General features: G+C 38.1%; 1 protein-coding gene across 1 annotated transcript in view; it reads left to right on the top strand.

Moving 5' to 3' along the window:
- The window catches only part of CCSER1 (coiled-coil serine rich protein 1), a 964,914-nt gene that overhangs the window by 935,090 nt on the left and 2,279 nt on the right, over positions 1-27,545 (top strand). The gene's annotated exons all lie outside the window — the stretch shown is intronic.

The raw sequence follows: 27,545 nt of genomic DNA, 5'->3' as shown, positions 1-27,545 counted from the left end.
TCTCCTCACCGGACCTCTCCCCGGCCGTCCTGCAACGTGTCACTGCTTGCCTCTCTTCCATCTCTGACTGGATGTCGTCACGCTTTCTCAAACTTAACCTCTCTAAAACTGAACTCCTTGTCTTTCCTCCTCCTAATACTGATCCTCCTCTCTCACTCTCCCTTCAAGTCAGTGATATCCACATAAGTCCATCCCTACAAGCACGCTGTCTTGGCGTCATACTTGACTCTGGTCTCACCTTTGAGTCTCACATCCAGTTTGTTGCCAAGTCCTGTAGGTTCCAACTCAAAAACATAGCCTGCATCCGCCCCTTTCTTACGCAAGATGCTACCAAGGAGCTTGTCCATGCTCTAGTAATTTCCCGCATGGATTACTGTAACACTCTCCAGATTGGTCTCCCCAAAAGCCGTACTGCCCCGCTACAGTCTGTAATGAATGCTGCAGCTAGACTGATTTTCCTATCCAGTCGGTCCTCTCACACCTCGCCCCTCTGCCAGTCCTTACATTGGCTCCCTGTATCCTATAGGAGTCAATTCAAAGTGCTAACCCATACATTTAAAGCACTGAACAATTCCAGCCCCTCTTATATCTCTTCACTGATCCAGAGGTATGCCCCTCCTAGTACCCTCCGCTCTGACCGCTGCTCGCACCCGTACGGCCAACTCACGCTTGCAGGACCTCTCCCGGGCGGCTCCTCTCCTATGGAATAACTTGCCTACTGCCATCAGACTCTCCCCTAGTCTTCAATCATTTAAGAAGGGCCTTAAAACCCATCTCTTCAGGAAAGCGTATGGCCTCCCAGAGTAATCTCTCCCTTACATACCTGTCTCTTGCTCTCCTATGGGATAGTGCTTTGCTCTCTCCTCCAGCTCTGCTTCACTCCTACTTGATATTTCCTATCCTAATGTTTCTAATACCCCACCTCCTATAGACTGTAAGCTCATTTGAGCAGGGTCCTCTTCAACCTATTATTCCTGTAAGTTTTCTTGTAATTGTCTTATTTATTGTTACATCCCCCCCTCTCAAAATATTATAAAGCGCTACGGAATCTGTTGGCGCTATATAAATGGCAATAATAATAATAATAATAATAATAATAATAATAATAATAATAAATAAAAGGGATTTTCAAACCTTTTGCATGGCCAGTCTATTTCCAAAAATAGTATGTCCATGCAGGTATTTCAACATACTTGTAAGAGCTACTCCAAACAGATCAGTTATTTGGGGTTGTTGTGGTGCTTGGAGTCTGGATGTGAACCATTTCAGTATGAAATTATTTACATCAAGAGGTAATGCACTTTGCAGTTGCTTAAGAATTTTTTTTTAGCTTTAGTAGAAGCTGGAAGTAGTGGTGGAACTACCTCATGTGTGACTGCATCAGGGTCCACATGCTGGTGGAGTTCACAGGGTAGCCCAAGCACTTAGGGCCACCCTATGGGCATTGCTGAACAGAGGCCTGGTCAGGTGCTAAGGCCATTTAACAGAGTGACCAAGCCCCTCTCATATCGGCAGGCAGTGTACTGCTTGGAACAGGTGAGTGCCTTCACTTCCTCCCAATTACACATAGAGCATCGCACAGGTGTAGGAGGGGGCTGCGTCACAGATGGGAGGAGGAGAGCAAGGAGAAACCCAGCTCTAGTCAGCCCCATGTATGTTTCTATGTGTGTATCTGTGTGTCAAGGTATGTGTGTATCTTCTGTACGTGCCGGTGTGTGTATGTGTGAGTATTTGTATCTGTGGGTTAGGGTGTGTGGGTCAGCGTGTGTACAGTTGTGCTCAAATGTTTGCCTGTCCTTGCAGAAATTATGACATTCTGGCATTGATTTTGAAAACATGACTTGTGCAAATTATTGAAGGATAGTGATTGTATGAAGCCATCTCTTATCAGATAGTTGTTTGGCTCCTTTTTAAATCATAATGATAACAGAAAGCACCCAAATGGCTCTGATCAAAAGTTTACATACCCTTGAATGTTTGGTCTTGTTACAGACACATAAGGTGATACACACAGGTGAAAATGACAATTAAAAGTTAATTTCCAACACCTGTGGCTTTTTAGATTGCAGTTAGTGTCTGCGTATACAGGGCCGTCTTTAATATTGATTGGACCCTGGGCAAGCATCTGCTTGGGCCCCCCGGGCATGCAATCACTCCCTCCACCCCAACCTAGAGGAGAAACTAATGTAGAGAGTGCCTTGGTGCAAAAAAAAATAAAAAAATTCAGGCCTGCCCTGTAGCACAAGATTAAAGAAAATATAGATCCCCATCTGTCATACAACTCCTGCGATGCTATGCCAGCTGGGGATCTACCATCCTTGCAGGGTTGTATTTTTTAGCAGTGTTTATGCAATTGAATGTCAGCATGTTATTGTATAGAGTGTATGTGTGCATGTAGGGGTGTATTTAAATGTACTGTTACCATTGGAATGCAGTGGTGTACTTGTGTGTAGTGTTTGCGTTTGAATGCAGGGATGTGTGATTGTCTGTAGTGTTGGCTTTTTAAATGCAGGTGTACTTTTGTGTGTCGAGTTGGTGTTTGTATATAATTTTAGCGTTTTAATACAGGAATGTGTTTGTATGTAATGTTTGTATTTGCATGCAGGGGGGTGTTTGGATGTAGTGTTGTGTTTTAAATACATTTGTACATTTGTGTGTAGTATTGGTGTTTCAGCAAACTGGTGTGTTTGTATGTAATGTTTGTGTTTGCAGGGGTCTGTTTGCATGTTGTGTGATTTCTAAAACACATACACATTAATATGTAGATACACACATAAGCACACTGACACATGCTCACACCTTGACACATACTGGCACATACACACACACACACACACACACTCAGATACACACCCTTTGACAAACAGATACAAGCACTTTGATACACACACACACTGGCACATCCACACACAGAGGTACACACACACACACACTGACACAGGTATGTATACACACACTCAGATACACACATACATAAAGGTATAAATGCAGGGGTGTATATGTGTACAGTGCTAGAGATGGAATGTAGGAGTGTATTTGTGTTGGCATTAAAATGCTGGGATGTATGCATTACCACACACTCAGATGCACACTTATACACACTGACACATACACACACACACACACACACACACACACAAACACACACACATGTACACATACACACTGACACACAAGTACACATACATACTGACACACAAGTACACAGGTATACATACACACAGAAACACTGACACACAGACAAACACAGCCAGATACACACACTGACACAAACACAGCCAGATACATACAAGGACATAAACACAGCCAGATACACACACACACACACACACACACACACACACACACATATGTGTACATTTACATATTTTAATCTCTGCCTTCTAAAAGCTCTTTGGACAGCAACTCCCAGCAACCTTGGCCAATATAATGTCTCAACTTACATACCCTGGTCCAGAATTTGGCAAAAGTGACATTTGGAAATGGTGTACAGCCTTTGATAACACTTGATGCAATAATATGTTAAAATAAATACTTTTTAAATTTATATTTAATAGGGAACTGTCAGGTTCTTCTAAGATTTTTAACATGTACTTATTCCCTGTGTGTTACATTACAAACACCAACACTTGAAGTAATATCAGAAATAAGCAAAACAAAAAACAAAACATATTTAGCCACCCTCCTGTCTCCTTACCTTTCGGGTACAGTGGGGTGGCTTCCCCGGTGTCCAGTGAGAGCTTGCTGGCCCAGGCTGATGGGAGTCTGCCATCAGCTTTCTCAGTGCCTCTCCCCCACAATGCTAGTATTCTCCTCCTGTGGTGTGTGCCTCCTCCCCAGCAGCACTGAGGAGGAAGTGATCTGACCTCACTTCCTCCCAGCATGCCACAGAGAAGAAAAGGGATCACAGGGCAGTGTGTGAGGGGGCTAGCTGTGAGTATGTATTCAGCCAACCCACATATTACAGGGACCTGGTCCAGAGCAGTATTAAAGGGCTGTGGCCCCTGATTACCTCAGGTGCTGCAGGGGGCCCATGGGGCAGCTGCCTTAGGGCCCCTAGGAGTAACTGGGCCTGGGGCAGCTGCCCCTTTTGCCCCTCCTTAAAGACGGCCCTGTGCGTATAAATAGTCAATGAGTTTATTAGCTCTCTTGTGGATGCACTGAGCAGGCTAGATACTGAGCAATGAAGAGCAGAAAAGAACTGTCAAAATACCTGCGTAACAAGGTAATGGGACTTTATAAAGATGGAAATGATATAAAAAGATATCTAAAGCCTTGAAAATGCCAGTCAGTACTGTTCAATCACTTATTAAGAAGTGGAACATTCAGGCATCTCTTGATACCAAGCCAAGCTCGGGTAGATCAAGAAAGATTTTAGCCACAACTACCAGAATAATTGTTCAGAATACAAAGAAAAACCAACAGGTAATCTCAGAATATATATAGGCTGCTCTGGAAAAAGACAGTGTGGTTGCTTCAAGGAGCACAATACTACGACGATACTTGAACAAAAATGAGCTGCGTGGTCGAGTTGCCAGAAAGTAGCCTTTACTGCGCCAATGCCACAAAAAAGTCCAGTTACAATATGCCCTACAACACCTTGACACGCTTCACAGCTTCTGGCACACTGTGGAGTGACAAGACCAAAATAGAAATAATGAAAGTGCAATAAAGTGCACTAAAGTGCTACAGTAGTGCAAATTATACAGTATATTCATACAAACATTGTGAACTTTCCAACCATTGTGCACTAAAAAATAAATAATAATAAAATAGAGCACTTACTCCTTAATAAATTGAGGAAAGGGATTTAGGAAATATACCTTTCCAGATATGGGTAATGCAGCTTTGCACTTGGTTTGCACTTTATGTATGTATGTATTCTTACAAATTTAAAAGCATAGCACACTTTTTTCTATATAAAATTGTTTTTTAGCTGTTTTCCCTTGTATTAGTGCTGCTTACCTTTTAAATACTTTTAATGATTTTAGAATAAGTTTCTTTCACTTTTATAAGTGTGTTTACAGCGCCTTTTTTACTTGATTCTTTTTGTATTTTGTAAGGCAAAAATTGTCAGGATTATATTGATCCAGCACGCACAATAGTATCACACCCTAGAACTAAGGGTAACGTCTAACCGGACCTTAGAATGGCCGGACTTAACATACCCGAGAATAGTCAGAAAACTAGCCGAAGTCAGGGACACAGAACGAGACACAGAGATAAGTCAAGGGTACCAGAAATCAGGGAAGTCAAAACGAAGCCAAAGTCAAAAACCAGGATAACATGATCAGGAACACACTCTCAGATAACCATTTAACCCCTTAAGGACCAAACTTCTGGAATAAAAGGGAATCATGACATGTCACACATGTCATGTGTCCTTAAGGGGTTAAGGGAAACCACGACAGGTCATCGAGCTAAGGAATAAGCGAGTTTAAGTAACCCTCTTGCAGATCCGATTGGTTGTACCTAGCCCTTAGCCCCAAAACATGCGTGTGCGTCTTTCATGTGACGTCAACCACACATCGACATCGTCTTTACTGTGGACGGATGTGGGACTATATAATTGCGTGGGTCCGCAGCAGCCGGCGTGCACTGACATGCCACACAAACCAGGCATCATGGTAGAAGACTGCCGAGCGCCACTCCCCTTGATTTTCGGAAGGTAATTATCTCCATTTTTGCCATATGGATACGTGACAAAAATAGAGCTTTAAGGGTCAACAATATCTATAGTGAAAAGAATACAACTCCCACTGCGAAGTATGGTGGTGGTTCACTGGTGTTTTGGGGGTGTGAGCTCTAAAGGCATGGGGAATACTGTAAAAATTGATGACAAGATGAATGCAGCATGTAATCAGAAAAAAATGGCAGACAATTTGCATTCTTCTGCATGAAGGCTGTGCATGGGACGCTCTTGAACTTTCCATTGTGACAAAGATCCTAAGCACAAACTGACCATGATCTTACTATCATAGAGCCCCTCTTGGGAGATCTCAAACGTGCGGTTCATGCAAGACGACCAAAGACTATGCATGACCTGATGGCATTGTGCCAAGACAAATGGGCAGCTATACCACTTACAAGAATTAGGGGCCTCATGGACAAGTATTACAAAAGACTGCATGCTGTCATTGATGCTAAAGGGGACAATACACAGTATTAAGAACTAAGGGTATGCAGACTTTTGAACAGGAGTCATTTCATTTTTTTCTTTGTTGCCATGTTTTGTTTTATGATTGTGCCATTCTGTTATAACCTCCAGTCGAATATGAATACCATAGGAACAAAAAAAAAAAGTGTTTTGCCTGATCCCTCGTGTTTTCTTTAAAAATGGTACATATATTACCAATTCTCCAACAAGATGCAAACCTTTGAGCACAAATGTATCTGTGGGGCAGGTTGTGTGTATATGTGTAAGGTGTTTGCATATGTCTGTGTATGTGTGTCAGGATGTTTGTATATGTCTGTGTATGTGGGTCAGGATGTTTGTATATGTCTGTGTATGTGTGTCAGGATGTTTGTACATGTCAGTGTGTGACTCCATACTCCATACAAAATCATGTTTACATTCAAACACACAAACATTGCTCACACATAAAGCCTTGCAAGGATGGGCAAATGGAAGATGCCCAGCTGGCATAGCATTGTGGGAGTTGTATGACAGACGGGGATCTACCTTTTTGCCAACCTTGCACTAGAGGGGGCCCAAAAATGGCTTGCATCAGCATCCTTTACACTGGTAGGGAGGCCTGATTGAATGGCTTAAGACTAAAGCTTATATCTAGTCTAATATCAATACTTACAAAGGTATTAGGCTTCCCACTACCATAATCCACTCCCGATATGTGATTTTAAGGGACTTATTAAATAATTAGAGGGATTTTGATAATGCTATGCAGGATCTTTGATAACTTTGACATATATATGACGAACACTGCATTTAGCTGCTTGGGACAAGAGGAATTTGCTGTATGGTGCTATCAGTTTAATTGCCATCAGCTGGGTAACCACAGATTTTTATCAGGATCAAATTAATTACTTGTTTTATAAACTATTCTCTTGTAATCTTGCCTTAGTAATATTTGAAAATGAGTGGAGTGTGTGTATCGTTAAAATTTAAACCATTTCAAATTCAAATATAATTTGCTCTCTGATTAACAATTTAATGAAGGTATTATGACTGCAATCACCACAGACTAGACCTTTCATACCTAGCAACACACAGTTAGAAGACTGCAATTTGGAAAGGGATTTTTCATTAATATTTAACAGACATCCATAAGTAGGAAATACTTCATGTAATTACTTTAATTGAAAATAGATATTTGCTAACAATTTTCTCAAAGGCATTTTATTCAATTCATAGTGTTTGTTGCAAAATGCCAAAATTATAGTAAATCCGCACTAGAGACTCACATAAAAAAATCTCTGTGGAGGAATGCTACAGAAGGCTTGTGTATTAGAGAACAAATATATTCCTGTCAGAATTTGACAGAATGAACAAAAGTAATGAAATAGAAAAAGTGAAGAATATAGGAAAACATGTAAAATGAGCAAGTTTATTGAATATGGTCCCTCAATTCACGTTGTTACCACAATTTGGTAGGGGAAGTAAACGTTAGCCTCTCTTTCTTTCAGGGAAATTTAGGAATACAGCTGACAGGTGTTATTTAAGTAAAAAACAACAACTATAAAACACTTTAGAAATCACACAGCAGGATACACCATGACTTTACAGCCAGTGTTAATTAACAGCATACAGATACAAACAATGACATTATAATATTTGTTTTACACATTTTCTATCACATATTTGTAAAAGTGTAAAATAGTTTTTGGCTGTAGAAACCTTGACTGGGATTTTTCCCTGTTTCTCCTGCAATGCATTACTAAGTGAGAGGTGCTATGCATGCTGTTAACAGTCGCCATTTATGTACAGAATTGACATTAGCAAACCTGGAACTCATGTTCTGAGCTGGCTAATGATACTACCAGAGGTGGAGTTATACCATCTGCAGCAAATATCATTATCTCTGTATGTACAGTGTTTCTTAATGAATCTCTGCGCATGCAGGATCAAAGCATCATGACCACTTTATTTCACTGAAGTGGTCCTGACTTTGGGTCTGGATTCAAATATATTCACCTTAGAAAGGATGCAAGGTGACCTGGGTCTACTGAGAAGTATTTAGGTCAACGCCCAGACCTCTATTTCTTTGGCTTGATATCTCAGTACACTGGAGAATTTCTAGGTGAATTATAATAAATATGGATGATGTGCAGATGCAAAGCTAATCTTTAAATGTTAATATATTGGGAATGCCAGTTTGCCAGTCAAACTCCATGAATCTCCTGGAAGCGCCTGTATTGGCTGTCCGAAAAACAGTCAGTAAAGGCAATCTTAGTTACATAGTTACATAGCAGAAAAGAGACTTACGGAGTATCAAGTTCAGCCTTCCTCACATATGTTTTTGCTGATGATCCAAAAGAAGGCAAAAAATCCAGTCTGAAGCGTTTCCAATTTTGCAACAAACTAGGAAAAAATTCCTTCTTGACCCCAAAATCGCAGTCAGATATATCCTTGGATCAAGCAGCTTTTACCCCACTAATTATAAGTTATATCCCTGTATGTTATGTTTTTGCAAGCATTTATCCAATTGCAGTTTAAACATCTCTATGGACTCTGATAAAACCACCTCTTCAGGCAGAGAATTAAACATCATTATAGTTCTTACTGTTAAAAAAAAATGTTCTTTGCCTTAGACTAAATCTCCTTTCTTCCAGCCTAAATGCGTGACCTCGTGTCCTATGTATAGCCCTGTTTATGAATAGATTTCCAGATAATGGTTTGTAATGGTCCTGTGTGAGTTTTATTAAAAACTCCAACATTTTACATTGCAGGGCAAGGGGGCCAGGGACACTGCACCCAGACCACTTAAATTTGATGAAGTTGTCTCTGTGCCTATAGAGTTCCTTTAATCCCTTAAGGACACATGACGTGTGTGACACGTCATGATTCCCTTTTATTCCAGAAGTTTGGTCCTTAAGGGGTTAAACATTTATTTATTTACTTATTTATAAAATAATAAAATGTAATGTAATTTCCCATCCCTTTTGGAGACTTCAGGTTGCTAGTTATAAAGTCACTGTATTGATTTGTTCTCTGGACTGATAGCTCTAATCTAAAACACACACCTACCTACAGCAGCCAATGCCAGATTTACCACTAAGCAGAGGAGGTTTCCACCTTTCCTGTTGTCCAGTGCCTGCTGCTACAGTACTCCTGGATTGCTATATTCAGTCAGAGAAAGCACATTTTGCTCACCTCCTCAGGCTGAACACAACAATCTCCGGGTGGAAAATGGGAAAGGACTGGCCAGGAGAAGGAGGAGGACTGGAGCAGCGAGGACAACTCAGAAATGTTAGGTACAAACAAACACCACTACTCATATTAAACAGTTGATATTCTTATGTGTCTTTTTTTACCTTTGTAGTAGAAATGTGGAACTGCACTCAATCCCAAGTGTTATGTACCTGGGTGCAACCAGGCCAGTCCCAGTACCAGGGACCAAGTACTCAATAGCAGATAGAAGGAAAGTCCAAGCACTCCAAGGTACAAAAAGGCTACTCACAACGTTTTGACCCATACGGTCTTTGTCAAGCTACTAAGTGCATGTACACATCCATTTTCATAAGAATACAAATGATTAACAAATAATTAACAAGGTTAAAGCAATTCAACACTCAATCAATTAATTCAATTACATCCATATACATCCCTCAGTATAGTTCACTCAATAGTGAAGGTTTGCAGCTGTGCCACAAGTTCAATTCAAATTAATTAAACACGATCATTAGATAAAGATATTCGATTTAAGCAATTAGATTTAAATAATTAGACCAAGACAATTATTCAAAGATATATCAAGTGCTCTGGAGGGGTCCCATTGGAACAGTTACTTCCTCTTCCGGTATAATGTCTACGTGATGACGTTTGCATTGCGGTATTACTGCACTGTACGTAATGACGCTCGGCTTTCTCTGAGCATCTGAGCGAAAGCGTCTAAGCGTCAATGGCAACAGATACTTGTTGTCAAGGGGATGGATATACAAATGCAAGTCTACATAATGACAGCTCATATGGGTGGTCCTCTTTATTCAATATTGTCATTACGTAGACTTGCATTTGTATATCCATCCCATTGACAACGAGTATCTGTTGCCATTGACGATTAGACGCGTTTAATTAATTTGAATTGAACTCTAATTCGTGGCACAGCTGCTAGTGAACTATACTGAGCAATGTATATGGATGTAATTTAACTAATGGATTGTTTAATTGCTTTAACCTTGTTAATTATGTGTTAATCATTTGTATTCTTATAAAAATGTATGTATACATGCACTTAGCAGGTTGACAAATACTGTATAGGTCAAAACGTTGTGAGTGGCAGTGGGTTCAATAAATTTGCCTTTTTGTACCTTGGAGTGCCTGGACCTTCCTTCTATCTGCTTTTGACCTTTGAAATTTTTGTTGTGGTTTAGCACTCTTATTTTTTTTAATCTCACTTCCCTTCATTGGGCCATATGCACAGATTGAGTAAGATTTTCTATTTATTTGTGTGTAAATACAAGAGCACAAATGAATAAATAGAAACAGTAGTGCAAATGTATCAAGACTGTTCAGTTGAGAAGTAATAAACAATGCACCTTATATACCACTATATATTTTATGTAAAGTTACATGTTAAAAATGCTGGGCACCAAGTGCATAATTTTCATCATTTTCATGCTGTTTTTCACCCTGTTTAATTCTCTTGTGTTTTGCTTTAGTAGTAAAAATGTTTTGCTACTTTCTGTCCATAACTTCACTCCGTTAGTGAAACCCTTTTTAAACAAAATGTCCTCCTGATTGAAATGAAAGCAGTGGAGTTTATCCAATGAGAGATTAGTTGAGGCACTATCTTGTCTCCAACCCCAAAGTCAATCACTGTGATTGTCTGTGTGCCTGATTAATGACAGCTGCTCATCTTGTGGTGGAATCTCAGTAAAAATAAATTTACTAGGACAAGATTGCCATGTGGCATATGTGTAAATGTTGGTGTATCAGCTACGTGTAACTGACTAACTAAGATACAATCAACACTGTATTGAGCAAATGCAGGAATACAGAAACTGAAAACACTTCCCCTCCTCCATTGTTCTGGGTGAGCCATGTGGTCTAACAGGTAAGGGAAGTTAGGCTTTGTTCAGCTGATTGTGTAAAGAGTATATGTGGGTAGTTAACTATAGGAGGAGCTATATGTCTATATTATGCATTTACACAGTCAGTTCTGGGCTCAGATCTTGTTGTATTTTGGTGACATAAGTCCCTCTGAGCCCCGGTCGGTGAATCGAATAAAGAATCTCTTCCTTCCTGAAGAAACCTGTGTCCACTTCTCTGTGCTTGGCTTCCGTCAGTTTCTCCGGTATCAATCTCACACAGAGTTCTTATTGACTGAGCTGAGTGTCTACTCAGAATAACTCTAATAAGGAAGTTGCTTTGTGAAAATAGGGGGTGTGACTAAAAGGGTGGAGTTCTGCTTCAGAGAGCATGAAAACTTTTTTTCTTTTTTTTTAGCAAAATTTATTGAGTTTTGAATGTGAATAAGAACATTGCATGAATATTTTTAGTACCATTCAAATTGCGTGAGGTGAGTGTGCTGCTGACAGTTTGTCAAAAATACTAGTTTTCAGTCCGATTATAGCCAAGACTGGAGGTGCTTAAGAGAGATTTGCGATATGTTGGTATGTCAGCCAGGCGCCACCTCCCTACTTTTTTTGAGTTTTAGCAATCAGGCAATGAACCATTTCTTCACCAGAGTCTTCACTGTTAGATGTTCATCCCCAGATCTATCAACTAATGGAGATCAACTTATTTAATCTAAATATGAGATATTAGAATATACAATTTTCTTTACTATTGAAAACTCTGAAAACATGACAACATTGCACATCAATTTGTGTTTTTGAATCAGTGAAGGGTTTTGCAAATCTGGGTATCATATAAAATTCACCTTTTTTTTTTATAATGAGAGCAAAACTTACATTGTTTTGCCAGCTCTTGGTAGCCCTAAATTGCTGACAGATGTTGAGGACAATAGCTAAACAACACTAGTTTGCCTTGATGTTATTATGTTTTCATTATTCACATTCTGCTCAAGCAGAAATGACTGTAATATGACAGTTGCGAATGCCATGTATTAAAATAAATAAAAATATTCATGAACTTGTATAGATGCTTTGATCTGCTTTCTCAATTATTAAATCATGCAATGTGGCTCAGACATTGATGAACATATTAGAAAAGATGCCCAGATAAGTCTTGTCATGTTAAAGCAGTTTAAAAAGAGTTGACACAAAAGCAGTAAATAAAACAAAAAACATGGAGGTCCGGTAAGATGACTCTGTAAGTGAAAGCTATGTTAACTTGAAAAATTATTGTCTGCATTTAAAGTTATTTCCTTATAAGGGATTTTAATAGCCATAATAATGTTGCTACTTTCAACAGATCCTGGACAATACTTTAATGAACCTCGCCAACGCAACTTAAATATTATATCAGGATGTACAAATAATAAGTTCTTAGGAGATAAATAATGAGTTCTTAAATTCACCTTGAGCTGTGTTACTGTATGGTATTTGAGCTTTTCATTCTTAATAAGAGTATATGGTAACATTATTTTTACTATTACAAAATAGTTATAGGAGATCATTAGAGCTTGTATTCTAACCAAGATAAGGTTTTTAATGACAGGTTTAAATGGTCTTCATTATTACAAAGGACCTTGAGTCATACACATTTTTTTCATATGAATTAATTTATAATACACATTGACAAATTAATTTTTAATCTGTGACAAATTGAAAAAATGTTTTCAGTGAAATTATATCAAATGTGACGGTGGGTCACATCACCTGTGAAATTTTTTTTTTTAAACACAATTCAGTTTAAAGGAGCGCTAAGGTAACAATGTGTCATTAAATGCATGTCGCAGACAGCTCAAGATTAAGATAAAAGTCCACTTCCAGCCATGTTTAGATTAATTGGAATTAAAATTTGTTAAGGGTAAACGTGTTGTGTTTGGGTTCTTAAACCATCACTTCAATGCCCAATGTCCGATTCCCACCTCCTGCGCTGTTGTTTCTTGGTGCTGGTCAGGCTCCACCTACTCTCCTTCCTCGCCGATGTCAGCCGGCGGGGGAGACCTAATGCGCAATGCTTTCCTATGGGGATTTCGGCGACACTGAAGGTCCTCACACAGCATGATGATGTCCAGCGTCATATAACACACTTTTTTGGTTCTAAGAACATGGAAGTCCCTCTAGTGGCTGTCTGATAGACAGCCACTAGAGGAGGACTTAACCCTGCAAGGTAATTATTGCAGTTTGTAAAAATGGCAATAATTGAACTTGCAGGGTTAACCCCTTAAGGACACATGACATGTGTGACATGTCATGATTCCCTTTTATTCCAGAAGTTTGGTCCTTAAGGTGTTAAGGGTGGTGGGAGTTGGTACCCAGACCACTCCAATGGGCAGAAGTGATCTGGGTGCCTGGAGTGTCCCTTTAATGTAGTTGTTATAGTCAGTCCCTGCAAGTTTTTTGCAGCAAACACTTTCTTTTCATAGAAAAGGCAGTTTTTATTTTAAAGCCTAGGGACACATCCAGTGGCCACTCCTAAGATGGCCACTGGAGGTGCTTCCTGGGGATGTGCTGCATTGATATTCAGCATCTTCGGGCTGTGCATGGAGACACTGAAGTTTCCTCATAGAGATGCATTGGTATCACCTCACTGGTGATCTCAGCCATTCTAATGATTTCCCTGTCAGCCAAAGAGGTGGATCGTGGCAGGGGGAGTGCATGCAGATGTGTGGAGAGCTGGAAATAAGGTACATTTTAATCCTTTCTAAGGGGGTAATGGGGCGACAAGCCACTTAAATGGTGGTTTTAACACCATAGGGTCGGGAATACATGTTTGTTTTCCTAAAACCTATAGTGTTCCTTTAACTTCAGCCCTAGCCTTCAAAAATTATATTATATAAAATATACATAATAATGAAACTTGAAGTGGCAGAAAACCATGCCATTTTGGGTTCAGGAGACATTCATAAATCCCTCAATACAGGTTTTCATTTATTATGGTGTATCAATCTTGCTGGCATTAGTTTCCCATATTATATGCTATACTGTAATGTATAATCTCTCTGGTTTGTGCAATGAGGATTTAGACCACATATAATATAGGAAAAAAACTCTAGTTTTGTTGTAACAGATATGCAGTTATGCTAACAGAATTGACCAATTGATGTCATATTACTTCAAGGCACAATTTCCCCTTTAGACGTTTTAGAGTTTCTCAGTGGTATTTCAGATGAAGCCTGTATAGCACATTTAATGAGGCTTTTACACAGTGTAATGAATAGTTTATAAGCCATTGAATTGATTTATGCCTATAATCTGAAGAATTTTGGTTATTGAAGTTGTGTTACTCTTTTGCAAGCAGAATTTACATTTTATTGTGTAAAGCATACAGCCAATTTTGTTCAAACTGTTTTTACATTTAATTTTTTTAATTTCATAGATAGATAAATAGATAGAGCTTTCACAGACTTTCAATGAATACTGCTTCATTATGAAAATACTCAATGACATGACTGTGTCAGATTGATTAAAATTCCTAATTAGAACTAAAATGTTTATATTTCCCATGTCATTTCTCATTTTATAATAAACATTATTTTTTTTTAAAGTCCAATGTATGTTCTCCTTCCTAAATCTATATGATATAGCCAACTAAACTTTAGGGCATTGCATTTGTGGAGTGCACAACCCACATTTTTGTGTGTGTATATATATATATATATATATATCAGGAGAGATTTTGTCCCACTCCTCTTTGCAGATCCTCTCCAAGTTATTAAGGTTTCGAGGCTGACTTTTGGCAACTCGAACCATCAGCTCCCTCCACAGATTTTCTATGGGCTTAAGGTCTGGAGACTGGTTAGGCCACTCCAGGACCTTAATGTGCTTCATCTTGAGCCACTCCTTTGTTGCCTTGGCTGTGTGTTTTGGGTCATTGTCATGCTGGAATACCCATCCATGACCCATTTTTAATGCCCAGGCTGAGGGAAGGAGGTTCTCACCCAAGATTTGACGGTACATGGCCCCATCCATCGTCACTTTGATGCTGTGCAGTTGTCCTGTCCCCTTAGCAGAAAAACATCCCAAAATGTTTCCACCTCCATGTTTGATGGTGGGGAGGGTGTTCTTGGGGTCATAGTCAGCATTCCTCCTCCTCCAAACACAGCGAGTTGAGTTGATGCCAAAGAGCTACATTTTGGTCTCATCTGACCACAGCACTTTCACCCAGTTCTCCTCTGAATCATTTAGATGTTCATTGGCAAACTTCAGACGGGCCTGTACATGTATGAAAAAGAAAAAATGCACACAAAAAAAATATATATACACAAGTACACCTAACCAACTCAATGGTAGGAATATGCAGAGGTACTTAACTGCGTATAAGATGGATACAGCTTCCCAAGAGGTTTCCCCCAAACGAACCTCAAATATAGATATGGATATAGACAAAAAATGGGATACAGCTGAATAACTAGAAAAAAAAGAATATATAGCACATAGTGAAGTACATTAACAATAATTGGATTTAACCCACAAAGATTGCACTCACGAGATGGTGTAGAGTAATGCGCCTTTAAGCCCACAATGGGCTAAAATGGTATTTGCCTTCCACGGATAGGTTGCTCTGTCTTTCACAGGAAATGGAAGAATGCCAGTTGAAATGTAAAATTTTTTTTTTTCCTTTATTCAAAAGGCAATAAATAGCCTTGAAAAATTCAATCTGTAAAATTTTAAAAATAACTGCAATCTAACGCGTTTCGTCCAAACAACTTGGACTTCATCAGAGAAAATTCTGCAGTTTAAACAATCACATAAAATACAAAGCATGCATAATCCCACCCCCAACAGAGTCCCTTAAATACAACCAGTCCGTGTGTTGATTGGAGCATTCTCTCCTGGAACCACTTCTCCCATCAGGGTATATTGCCTCCAGATGGCTCTCATTCTGTAATTTCGCGGCAAAAAGACATAGCCGTTTTTCGTCCGTCTAGTTCATCTAGATTTGCGTTCCAAATGTCCGTTTCCGGTTGCGTTCCATGCGCATACTTCCGGTTGCGGACGGCGGCGTACGTCGTGACGTCAACGTTGCGTTCCAAATGCGGCATATGCGTTCCAAGCATGGAACAGCCACTCGAGTAGTTAAATAACTGAAAATAATCTCAAAATAATCGCAATCAGTCATCAGACTTTCAAATTAAAAGTAAAAACTTATAAATAACAAAGAGATACATCATCATCCAATAGAGCTGTAGGACTTTCATCTTCTGCCAATTGCTATAGTATAAATATATACATAGACTACAAAAAATATATATAATAAGAAAAATTATATAAATACTATATGTATACAATTAGATAAATAAATAATTAAATAAAAAATAAATATAAATATAAATAAAATAAAATGAACTAGAAATAAACCAAAAATAAATAAATAAAATTAAATAAAAATAAAAATAAAATAAAATAAAAAATAAATAAAAAAATAAAAATAAGAATAAAAATAAAAGAAAAAGTATAAACAAAATTGTAATAATAATAAAAATAATAAACAATTAAATAAAATGAAGTAAAAATAAATATAAATAAAATTAAAATGAGAACAAAAAACAAAAAACAAAAAAGATAAAAATAATAATACTAATAAAAAATAATATATAATAAAAAATAATAAAAAAATAATAAAAAAATAAAAAAATTAAAAATTAAAAATAAAATATAAAATATCAATCTAGAGAAAAAAAAAAAAAAAACTATGTGGCAGAAGGTGGAAATCCCCCCTTAGATCCAAGAACATCTTTAGAAAAAAATACCCTTATACCATGAAACTGGCCAAATCAACATCTATATTTAAACCTTTGGGTATTAAGGTATCCAATTGGTATATCCAATAGGTCTCCCGTTGTGCTAATTTCAATTCCCTATTTCCTCCTCTCCAGTGGGCGGGCACATGTTCTATACCACAACCCTTAAAATCTCTCCAATTAAAGGCCTGGCATGTATTGCAGTGTACTGGCACTGAATGAGTTGTTATGCCTTTCCTTATATTATTAATATGTTCCATGAGGCGTATTTTTAGAGGTCTTTTTGTTTTTCCCACGTACTGTTTGCCACACGGACATTGCAATAAATAAATCACAAAATCCGTGTGGCATCCAATACTGGACTTCACTGGGAAAGAAATTCCAGAAATATAACTTGTAAATTGAAGAGTTAAGCCTAGGTTCATTCTTGAGCAAGCCCGACACATTTGGCATCCCTTAGATCCCTTTGTATGTGAAATTACTTTCTTTTTAGGGATATCCTTTCTAGGAAAACTGGGAGCAACTAGATCTTTAAGGTTTTGACCCTTCTTATAGATAATAGATGGCCGGTCTGGAAGGATACTTCCAAGAACTGGATCCTGGAGTAATATGGGCCAATGTTTTTTAAGGCACCTATTAATTTTCCAATGGTCTATATTGTATTTCGTTATGAATGAGTGTCTAAAATGTTCATTTGGATTATTTTTTGGACGTTTAATCAGTAAATCACTTCTATCTTTATTCCTTAATATTCTAATTTCTTTTTCAATCGTGTTTTTATCATAACCTTTATTCACCAATTTATTTTTTATATGTTTCGCCTGAGTTTCAAAATCTTGAGTATTGGAGCAATTTCTACGTACCCTTGTAAGTTGACTTTTGGCAATGCCTCTCAGCCAAGGTTGATGGTGGCAACTTGACTTATGGACATAACTGTTCCCATCAGTTTTCTTAAAGAAACATCTGGACCTAATTTTATCTCCCTCCCAATATAGACTTAAGTCCAAAAAATTTATAGTGTCTTTGTGCCACTCCGGTGTAAATTTCAAATTAAAGGAATTAGAATTTAAATACTGTACAAACAATAGAAAATCCTCTTGAGTACCCTTCCAGATGACAATCACGTCATCGATAAATCTCCGCCATTGGACCAGGCTCGCCCGCCAGTCATGCCCGCACCAAACAAATAGGTCCTCCCATCTGCGCATATAGATGTTGGCATAACTGGGGGCGAACCTGGTTCCCATGGCGTTCCCTGTCAACTGAAGGTAAAATTTACCCTCATGAAAAAAATAATTATGTTCCAATATAAATATAATTGCCATCAAAATACAATTTTGAAGTGCATCATCAACCTCGGGATCATTTTCTATGAAAAAATGAACTGCCTCAATGCCTAGCTGGTGATGGATGACCGTATATAATGATGTCACATCCAATGTTGCCCAGCTGTATTCCTCCTTCCAATTTATATCTTCAAACTCATGTAAAATGGCTGTAGTATCTTTGATATATGAAGGGGCACCCTGGGCATATTTTTGGAGCTTTGAGTCAATAAAGGCTGACAGATTTGCTGTGATAGAGTTGATGCCACTGATAATTGGGCGTCCAGGGGGAGAAAACATTTTTTATGTAACTTTGGCAAAAAGTAGAAAATGGGGATAACGGGAAAATTGTTAAACAAAAATTGGAAATTCTTTTGAGATATTACATTATTTTCTAAGGCTCTTAATAACAAACTTTTTAGTAGAGAGTTAAATGTTCCTGTCGGATCTCTATGGAGTTCTACATAGGTTTCTGTTTGACCTAAGATATTTAGGGATTCTTGATGGTAATACTCTGCAGACAAGATGACGACCCCCCCCCCCCTTTGTCAGCCTCCCTTATAACTATATCCTCCCTTTTAGTTAAATTTTTTAAACACATGGTCTCTTCCTTTGTCATATTAAAATTCTTTTGTTGGTTGCTATTTATCTTTTTGAAATCCTGGCAGACCATATTCTCAAAGGTTTCAAGATGGGAACCCTTGCTTTGGACAGGATAAAATTTGGATTTTGGCTTAAATTTCGAAAAACTATTATCTGTACTTGAATTAGATGTTAAACTAGTGGGTGGATTGGATGTTAATGATGAAACAGCATTATGGTTAGTTCTAAGATTAATGGAAGCATTAATCATTGGTGATGGAATGATACTTTTTTCAAAATGTCGTTTAACTGTTAATGTTCTTATAAATTTCTTTAAATCTATAAATAAGGCGAATTCATCCACTGTACGTGCAGGAGCAAACTTTAGGCCCCGTTCTAATACACGTATTTCCAATTCAGTTAGTGGTATTGATGATAAATTAAATATACCTACATTTTGTTCTTTTAGTGGGAAGATCTCTCCTTTCTGTACTGATTTAGGGGTTCTTCCTCCATTCTCATCCTTTTGAGGGGAGTTGGTGTTTGGAGGGGGGAGTAACGATTTGGATGTGCCCAAGTGGTTTTGCGTGGTAAAAAATAATCCGTTATCCGCTGATCTTTTTGTATATGGCTTCTCTCTAAAAAATTACTGTTACTGGGAGGAGTATTCTCTCTGTGATCAACTTTTTCCCTTGTAACGTCTACATATGACCTCCTACCTCTATAGTCAATTTTTTCCCTTGTTACATCTGCATATGACCTCCTATCAAAGGACTCCCTCTTTTCCTCATTTCTTTTAGGTGACCTTTTCTCGCCATTCATTCTCCTATTGATAGGGGACTTATAGGAATATGAATTACTTTCATTTGGCCCCACTCTGTTTGTTTGTGATACTCTCTGTGTTCTATACATCTCCCTATCATCAACCTTTGGTCTCCATTTATATTGGTTAGTACTGGTGGAGTTTCTATTTGCTGTTTTCTGGGTTTCAAATCTATTATACGGAATTGTTTTTGTGGACCGTCTCCTACGGGACAATTTGTTAACTGTAGAAAAAACATTATTGTGTTTATCTTCTTTGTCTCTCCTATATTTTTTACTTTTTGTCTCCGCTATTCTTTCATCTAATGCCTTCAATTTATTATTTAGTTCCTCCTCATGTTTTACAAGTTCAGAACTATCTAAGTCAAATGATTGTTTATTATCCAATTCTTGTAGCTGTGTCTCTAGGTTACTTTTCATTTCTTTAGAGAATTGGATAATAAGTTCCATGAGCTGGAGAGAACAATTATTCAAAATTTCATCCCATTTGTTCATGAAAGCATCATTTTCCATGCCAAAAGCTGGTATTTTTTCCACCCTCAGGCCTCTTGGTATAAGGCCTTCTTTGATGTAATTTTCTAAGAAAGCTATTTCCCACCATTTTTTATTTTCATTAATTAACAATCTTTCTTTAGTTTTGAAATAGTCCTCTAATTTCCTAATTGGCTCAGGTTTTTCCCATTCGTTAAATAAAGCCTCAAATTTTTGTGATCTAGCTCTCTGTATCCTAGACAGAAAATTCCCAGCAGTAGCCATATAATCACACAATATCTTATATTAGGAGGCACAAAAATCAATATATAGACAAAGGGAGCAGAGACCAAGCTCACAATACTGGGGGAAACAGTATATGTATGAAAAAGAAAAAATGCACACAAAAAAAATATATATACACAAGTACACCTAACCAACTCAATGGTAGGAATATGCAGAGGTACTTAACTGCGTATAAGATGGATACAGCTTCCCAAGAGGTTTCCCCCAAACGAACCTCAAATATAGATATGGATATAGACAAAAAATGGGATACAGCTGAATAACTAGAAAAAAAAGAATATATAGCACATAGTGAAGTACATTAACAATAATTGGATTTAACCCACAAAGATTGCACTCACGAGATGGTGTAGAGTAATGCGCCTGTACATGTGCTTGCTTGAGCAGGGGGACCTTGCGGGCACTGCAGGACTTCAGTCCTTCACGGCGAAGTGTGTTACCAATTGTTTTCTTGGTGACTATGGTCCCAGCTGCCTTGAGTTCATTAACAAGATCCTCCCGTGTAGTTCTGGACTGATTCCTTACAGTTCTCATGATCATTGAAACTCCACAAGGTAAGACCTTGCATGGAGCACCAGACCGAGGGAGACTGACAGCTATTTTGTGTTTCTTCCATTTTTGAATAATCGCATTAACTGTTGTCACCTTCTCATCAAGCTGCTTGGTGATTGTCTTGCCCTTTTCAGCCTTGTGTAGGTCTACATTCTTGTCCCTGATATCCTTGTACAGCTCTTTGGTCTTGGCCATGGTGGAGAGTTTGGAATCTGATCGATTGATTGCTTCTGTGGACAGGTGTCTTCCCTTTAAGAGAGTGCTCCTAATCTCAGCTCGTTACCTATATAAAAGACACCTGTGAGTCAGAAATTTGCTGATTGATAGGGGATCAAATACTTATTTAACTCATTGACATGCCAATCAATGTATAACTTTTGTGACATGCATTTTTCTTTTTTTGTGTGTCTCTCACTGTTAAAATACACCTACCATTAAAATTCTAGACTGATCATTTCTAGACTGTTTACATATTTGCATACATGTGTTTGTAGTTAATATGATTGCACAACAAATGGGGAGTTCATAAATACTGAAAATAAATATAATTATTACTTTTTTCATATATAATGTCAGCATATTCCATAGTGCTTTGGAATTTTCAATGGTATATAAAACGGCTAATAACTGGCAACAAATTAAAGTGAATGATAATGAGATGAGGAGAGCCATGCTTTAATGAATTAGCTAACAAGTGTGGGTTTTCCTTGTTTTAGAACCATTAAAGGAAAACTTAACAAAATGTATGTCAATGAATTTGTGTCCCTAGGTAATATCTTACCTTAAGATAGCACCTCAGTATTTGCCTATTTTTTTCTTCCCAGTCGCTGGTCTCATGCAGAAAGTTTGTCTTGAGTGCTTCTCTTAGTCAATTGCTGGCCACCGATTGTAAGTAATAGTATATACCAGAGGTTCCAAAACTGTGTGCCTCGGCATATGATCATAGTACCAGGAACCGTGCCTCACTCTCCCCTCACCGGTCCGCTAGCAGTGTAATGCTGGCAGAGAGGACCCGGGGAGCTCTAACCTGCAGCTTCGCTGGGTTCTCCTCTTGCAAGCTTGGAGCATTGCTGCGGTTACCACGACAATGCTCCAAACCTCGCGAGAGTGAACTCTAGCAGCTCCTGAGGCTGCTAGAGTTCTCTCTCACCTCTTGGACCACCAGGGCTTCTCCACCAAACCACCAGGTATTGCCTTGTACTGTCCCCCATCCCAGGCAAAGGTAAGCATGAATGAGGGAATAACAAAATAATTTATTTGTTATTTTTAAAAAAGTACATTTTTTAACATACATACACACACTGCCACCAATACAGACACACACTGTACCCTTCAGACACTGCCCCTATACACACACACTGCCTCTCCATATACACACATTGCTCCCTACATACACACATTTCCCCCTACATACACACACTGCCCCCTACCTACACACAGCTCCCCATACACACACTGCCCCATACACACACACACTGCCCCCCACATGCACTGTACCTCTCAATACACATACACTGACCCCCCCACACACACACTATAACTATCACGCACGCACTGTACCCCTCATGCACACACTGTATCGCTCACGAACACACTGTATCCCTTTACACACTGCACCCTTCAAACACAGACACAATGCACCCCCCCCACACACACACACAACATCCTTCACAAACACAATGCACCCCCATACACACACTGCACCCCTCAAACAAACACACACACTGCACCCCTTACACATACTTAACCCCATACGCATTGTACCCCTCACACACACACACATACATTGTGCCTCTCACACGTACCACTCCTACTACAGACCCTCTCCTGGCAGACCGCAGGTAAGTTGTCAAACAGTTCTTAAACAGTTTGATTACTTACCCTGGGAGGGCACCACGGCACTCCTGGCACCATAAGCACTACAACGTCCTGTAGTGGTTATTGTGCCTGGATTGTTTCTTTAAATAATCTACCAGTGCCCCTCGTGAGATTAGGTTCTGGATCCGCCCCTGACAGGGAAACATTTCTGCCGAACAGGAGCGCAGTATATGGCGCAACGCTGTACATGTATGCAACCTAGAATGTTTTTTGACTTAGGGCGCCTTCTAAAAATATTGAAATATTAAGGGCACCTTGAATCTAAAAAGTTTGGGAACCACTGGTATATACTATTAGTCAAAATGGATGACCAGACTGTCATTGATGCACCAAAGACAAACCTTTTGCATGAGCCAAGTGGCAGGGAGGCGGGAAAGAAGAGATTGAGCTGACTGATGCCGTGGGGACAACTTTGGGGTTAAGCTGTTCCAAAAATGGTTTAACCCCTTAAGTTAAGGAGGTCCAAACACTCATAATGACTTTATAGAGATTAGGTTGTTATGGGGGTGGAGTGGCCCTGTAACCACAGATTAATTTGATTAACAAAATTTAATTTCGTGGGACCAAAATACTGCATTTTTTTAAAACAGGAAAAAGGTTTATCTAAGCACACTAACATATAAAACAAGCTCATTTTTCTTTTTGCCATTTTAAGCCACTGATTTATTAATGGTTTTCTGTGCTCAGATTGAGTTAGAATAATCCTATAATTCAGATTTCCATATTTAAGGTAACAATTTGTATGGCAATGTTTTTCACTTATTGGACCCAAAAGACAGAACACTGAAGTGGCTGCTGGTAATCTTTCATCTGTAGATACATTCTCTCTTATTGGGTAATTGAACAAACCAGGGTTTATTTGATGCAAATTCCATTAAATTGCTTTGCTCATATTGTTGAAAAATCCTTGCAATAAAACACTAATATTTCCCTGTGCTTATTTTCTTGGAGGATAGTTTTAATTAAAATGTTGGCTGCTGTAACATTTTCCTTAAGGCAAAATTATTGATTGGTTTACCATTTGACAAAGGCCATCAGCATTTTTAGCGCAAACCAATTATTTAAATGGTGATTAGATATAGGTTTATATTAATGTCTATGTAATGTAAAATCGAATGTGGTGTGTTTTGTTAAATGGCTAAGGGCTCTTTTTGCGCTACTGGTTTTGACTTATTATTGCTAAACAATTAAGTATTAGGGTATATGAAATTCCCCTAATAATATTCACTTTCCTAATGACAAGGAACAAAACAAGGAAAAATAATAGCATTTTAACCAGTATGGCTTTACTATTTTAGCTTGTATTACTCTACAGCAGCATTGCTGATGGCCCAGGGACCACAAGAGACCCTTGGAGTTTTAATATTTAGGCACTATTAATCTAGGCTCTGTAATGTTACATCACTGATTTACTATGCAATATTACCATTTAGGGATAATTATATTTTTTGCAAAGTGACCACAAATTAAAAATAATGGTAATTCTGTAGCATTTTGCATAACGTCCCTGTCTTTGCCAGCTATATAACTATTTACCAGTAGAATCCATTGCTTTCTTGACATAATATTCAGTTGTTTATTTCTTTATATTTTGTGCCATTTAAGTTGAATAATTATTCTTATGTTTTCAGTTGATGTGTTTTTTTTTTAAAATGGGTTTAGAGTATCTGGCGATATGTACACTTTTTGAACTACAAAGAAATTATTTACTGGTTTTTAAATTGCTTGCCCTTTCCAAACAACCCTATTTTTTTCCCAGTGGCACCTGTGATATTAACTGTACCCTATTTTACCTCAGGAGAATCTGATTTTTTTTTTCTTCTGTTTTTCTGGTTCTATAATATATAATACATCCAGAGGTTTTCTCATCTAAACAAATACTTATCTCAGTTAACTTAAAGGGTTACTCAAAACACCATAACCACTTCAGTAATTTGAAGAGGTCATCGTGCCTGGAGTCTGTATGTACAGTGTTTCACTATAAAATGTTTAATCCTTCTTCTGCCAAAGGTGTAACTCCACCTCTGGCAGTATTATTGTGGTGTCATCAGCCATCTCAGTACTCTGGACTGAGAGTTCTGGACTGGTTAATGTAATTTCTATACAGCTGTCATTGAATATAAGTCAAAACCTGCTTTGGGTTAAAACCAGAAGGCAGGTGATAAAGACTCTTAGAAAGTTGTGTTACATTTTCTGCCCGTTTGTTAACTAGCCTGCATTTGGCAGTATGTTTGGTTAATGCTGGCTAGAAATTTAAATAAATGTGTGGCTATCTCCTTGTATTGTTGTATTTCTGTTTTATTTGAAAGGTATGAGTAGGGTACATGCATGGACAAATGGTGTGGTTAGACGTAATGCTTAATTTAGAAATTCTTTGCTTGTGGTCTGTTAGTAGGGTGCAGCAGGAGCCTCCTGTGTGTCATCAACATTAAATTGACAGCAGGACAACTATAATAAGTCAATAAAATAATAAAAACTACACACTGTGCTTCGAGATCTAATTGGAACACCATTTTTTTCGTGCAGGCAGGGGGTTAAAAAACCCAGATGCGGCCATGATAGTGCCGCCTTAAGGAATTTTCCAGATTGGTGTAAATTCATTCTCTATGTGATCCAAATCATTGTGTTGCTCTCGTGATGTTCTTCAGTAATTATTTAGTCTTTACGGATACAGTTTCTATTAACTTTAGCTCAATTGTATATAGCCCAGCTGACTTACCTGTTATCCTAGTGAATTTTCACAGTTTTCACAGTTTCAAGAGTCACATAAGCATGTGTCTATGGGCGAATAATTAATAATAAAATAACAACTTTGTCAGAATGAAGTTATAATGGTTCCTGGAGGTACCTGTCACTAGCTTACCTTTAGGGGTACATCAAAATAGCTTAATTAAGCTAAGTACTTTTAAAGGCTTAGAGTGCTTTTTTAAACTCAACTCTAATATGTTTTACTGATACACTTTTGATCATCATATTCTCGTGGAATATACTACTTATTTATATGTAGTAGATTCCTCTTCTCGTGTTAACCATTAAATTGTAGTACTTTTATTATCTGCGGATAAAAAAAAAAGGCCTTAGGAAACACTTCCAAAAACTCAGTATGGCACAAATACTTCCGATTTATGTTTTAAAGACCATCAGATTTATAAAGGCAGACACGTTTTTGTTTGAGTTAAACTATTTCTCATTGATTGGTTTGTTTAATTAACTTTATTGGTTATCTTAAAAAGGAACATATTTTATTTAAACTAAGATGTATTCCAGGAATTCATTTGGAACTTTTGCAATTATTTACTAGTGAACTTTTTTTTTATTTAATCTGCCTTTTACAGCAACATAGAATGAAATAATAATTTGAATTCTCCCTCCCTCTCTCTCTGTCTATCTATATATATATATTTGTGTGCCCAAACTTTAGTTTAGCTGTCCAATAATTCTGTTAGTGCTTTAGGAGAGATGAAGGTAGGAAATCAGGTAGAAGAATATCATCAAAATGTAGCTAGACTACTGTTCCCTAGAGCTGTGGCAAAGCAAATGCATTTTCTTGTGCTCTGGGAAAGGTGATAGATGCTCTTATGTGCTACTGTTAGACTTTGTGCTGATGCTTTTCTTTAGTATTTGAACTGCCATGATCAGTTTGGCCTCATACGTCTCTCCTGCGGTAAAGGTAAACTGAATACATCTACAAAATATGAACAGACTGTAGCTGTATAAAACTTTATTACGTGATCTCTTTTGATTATGTTCAAGAATCTTAATGTACTTCTAGGCCGTTCCACGTAGCATTTAAAATCAAACATTAGTGACGCACAAAATCAGACGCATCTGTGAATATTCGCTTGACAATGTTTAACCATTTCAATAACAAATGCTTCAACTAAGAACTGGAAAAATATATAATATGGTTGGGAACCATTTCTGATTCTTCTTGCTGATGCTTTTCTAGACCTGGAAGCAGTGGTGTACCTAGGCAGGACAAAACTCAGACACCCCCCCGTGCGCCACCCCCACCCAACCCTTCCCCGCCTTCTAAGTACACACACACATTCACTGACAGATACGCATACACTAGCTAACAGAAACACACACACACTTAAAGACACACACTAACAGAAACACACACACACTTAAAGACACACACTAACAGAAACACACACACACTTAAAGACACACACTAACAGAAACACACACACACTTAAAGACACACACTAACAGAAACACACACACACTTAAAGACACACACTAACAGAAACACACACACACTTAAAGACACACACTAACAGAAACACACACACACTTAAAGACACACACTAACAGAAACACACACACACTTAAAGACACACACTAACAGAAACACACACACACTTAAAGACACACACTAACAGAAACACACACACACTTAAAGACACACACTAACAGAAACACACACACACTTAAAGACACACACTAACAGAAACACACACACACGTTTAAAGACACACACTAACAGACACACACACACACGTTTAAAGACACACACTAACAAACACACACACACTCACAAATACACACACTAACAGACATACACACAGCCAGACATACACACAGCCAGACATACACACAGCCAGACATA

Source organism: Pelobates fuscus, chromosome 6, assembly GCF_036172605.1.
Source record: "Pelobates fuscus isolate aPelFus1 chromosome 6, aPelFus1.pri, whole genome shotgun sequence".
NCBI classification, from domain to species: Eukaryota; Metazoa; Chordata; class Amphibia; order Anura; family Pelobatidae; genus Pelobates; species Pelobates fuscus.
The sequence above is the reverse complement of the archived record's forward strand: the minus strand, read 5'-3'. Positions and strand labels throughout refer to the sequence as shown.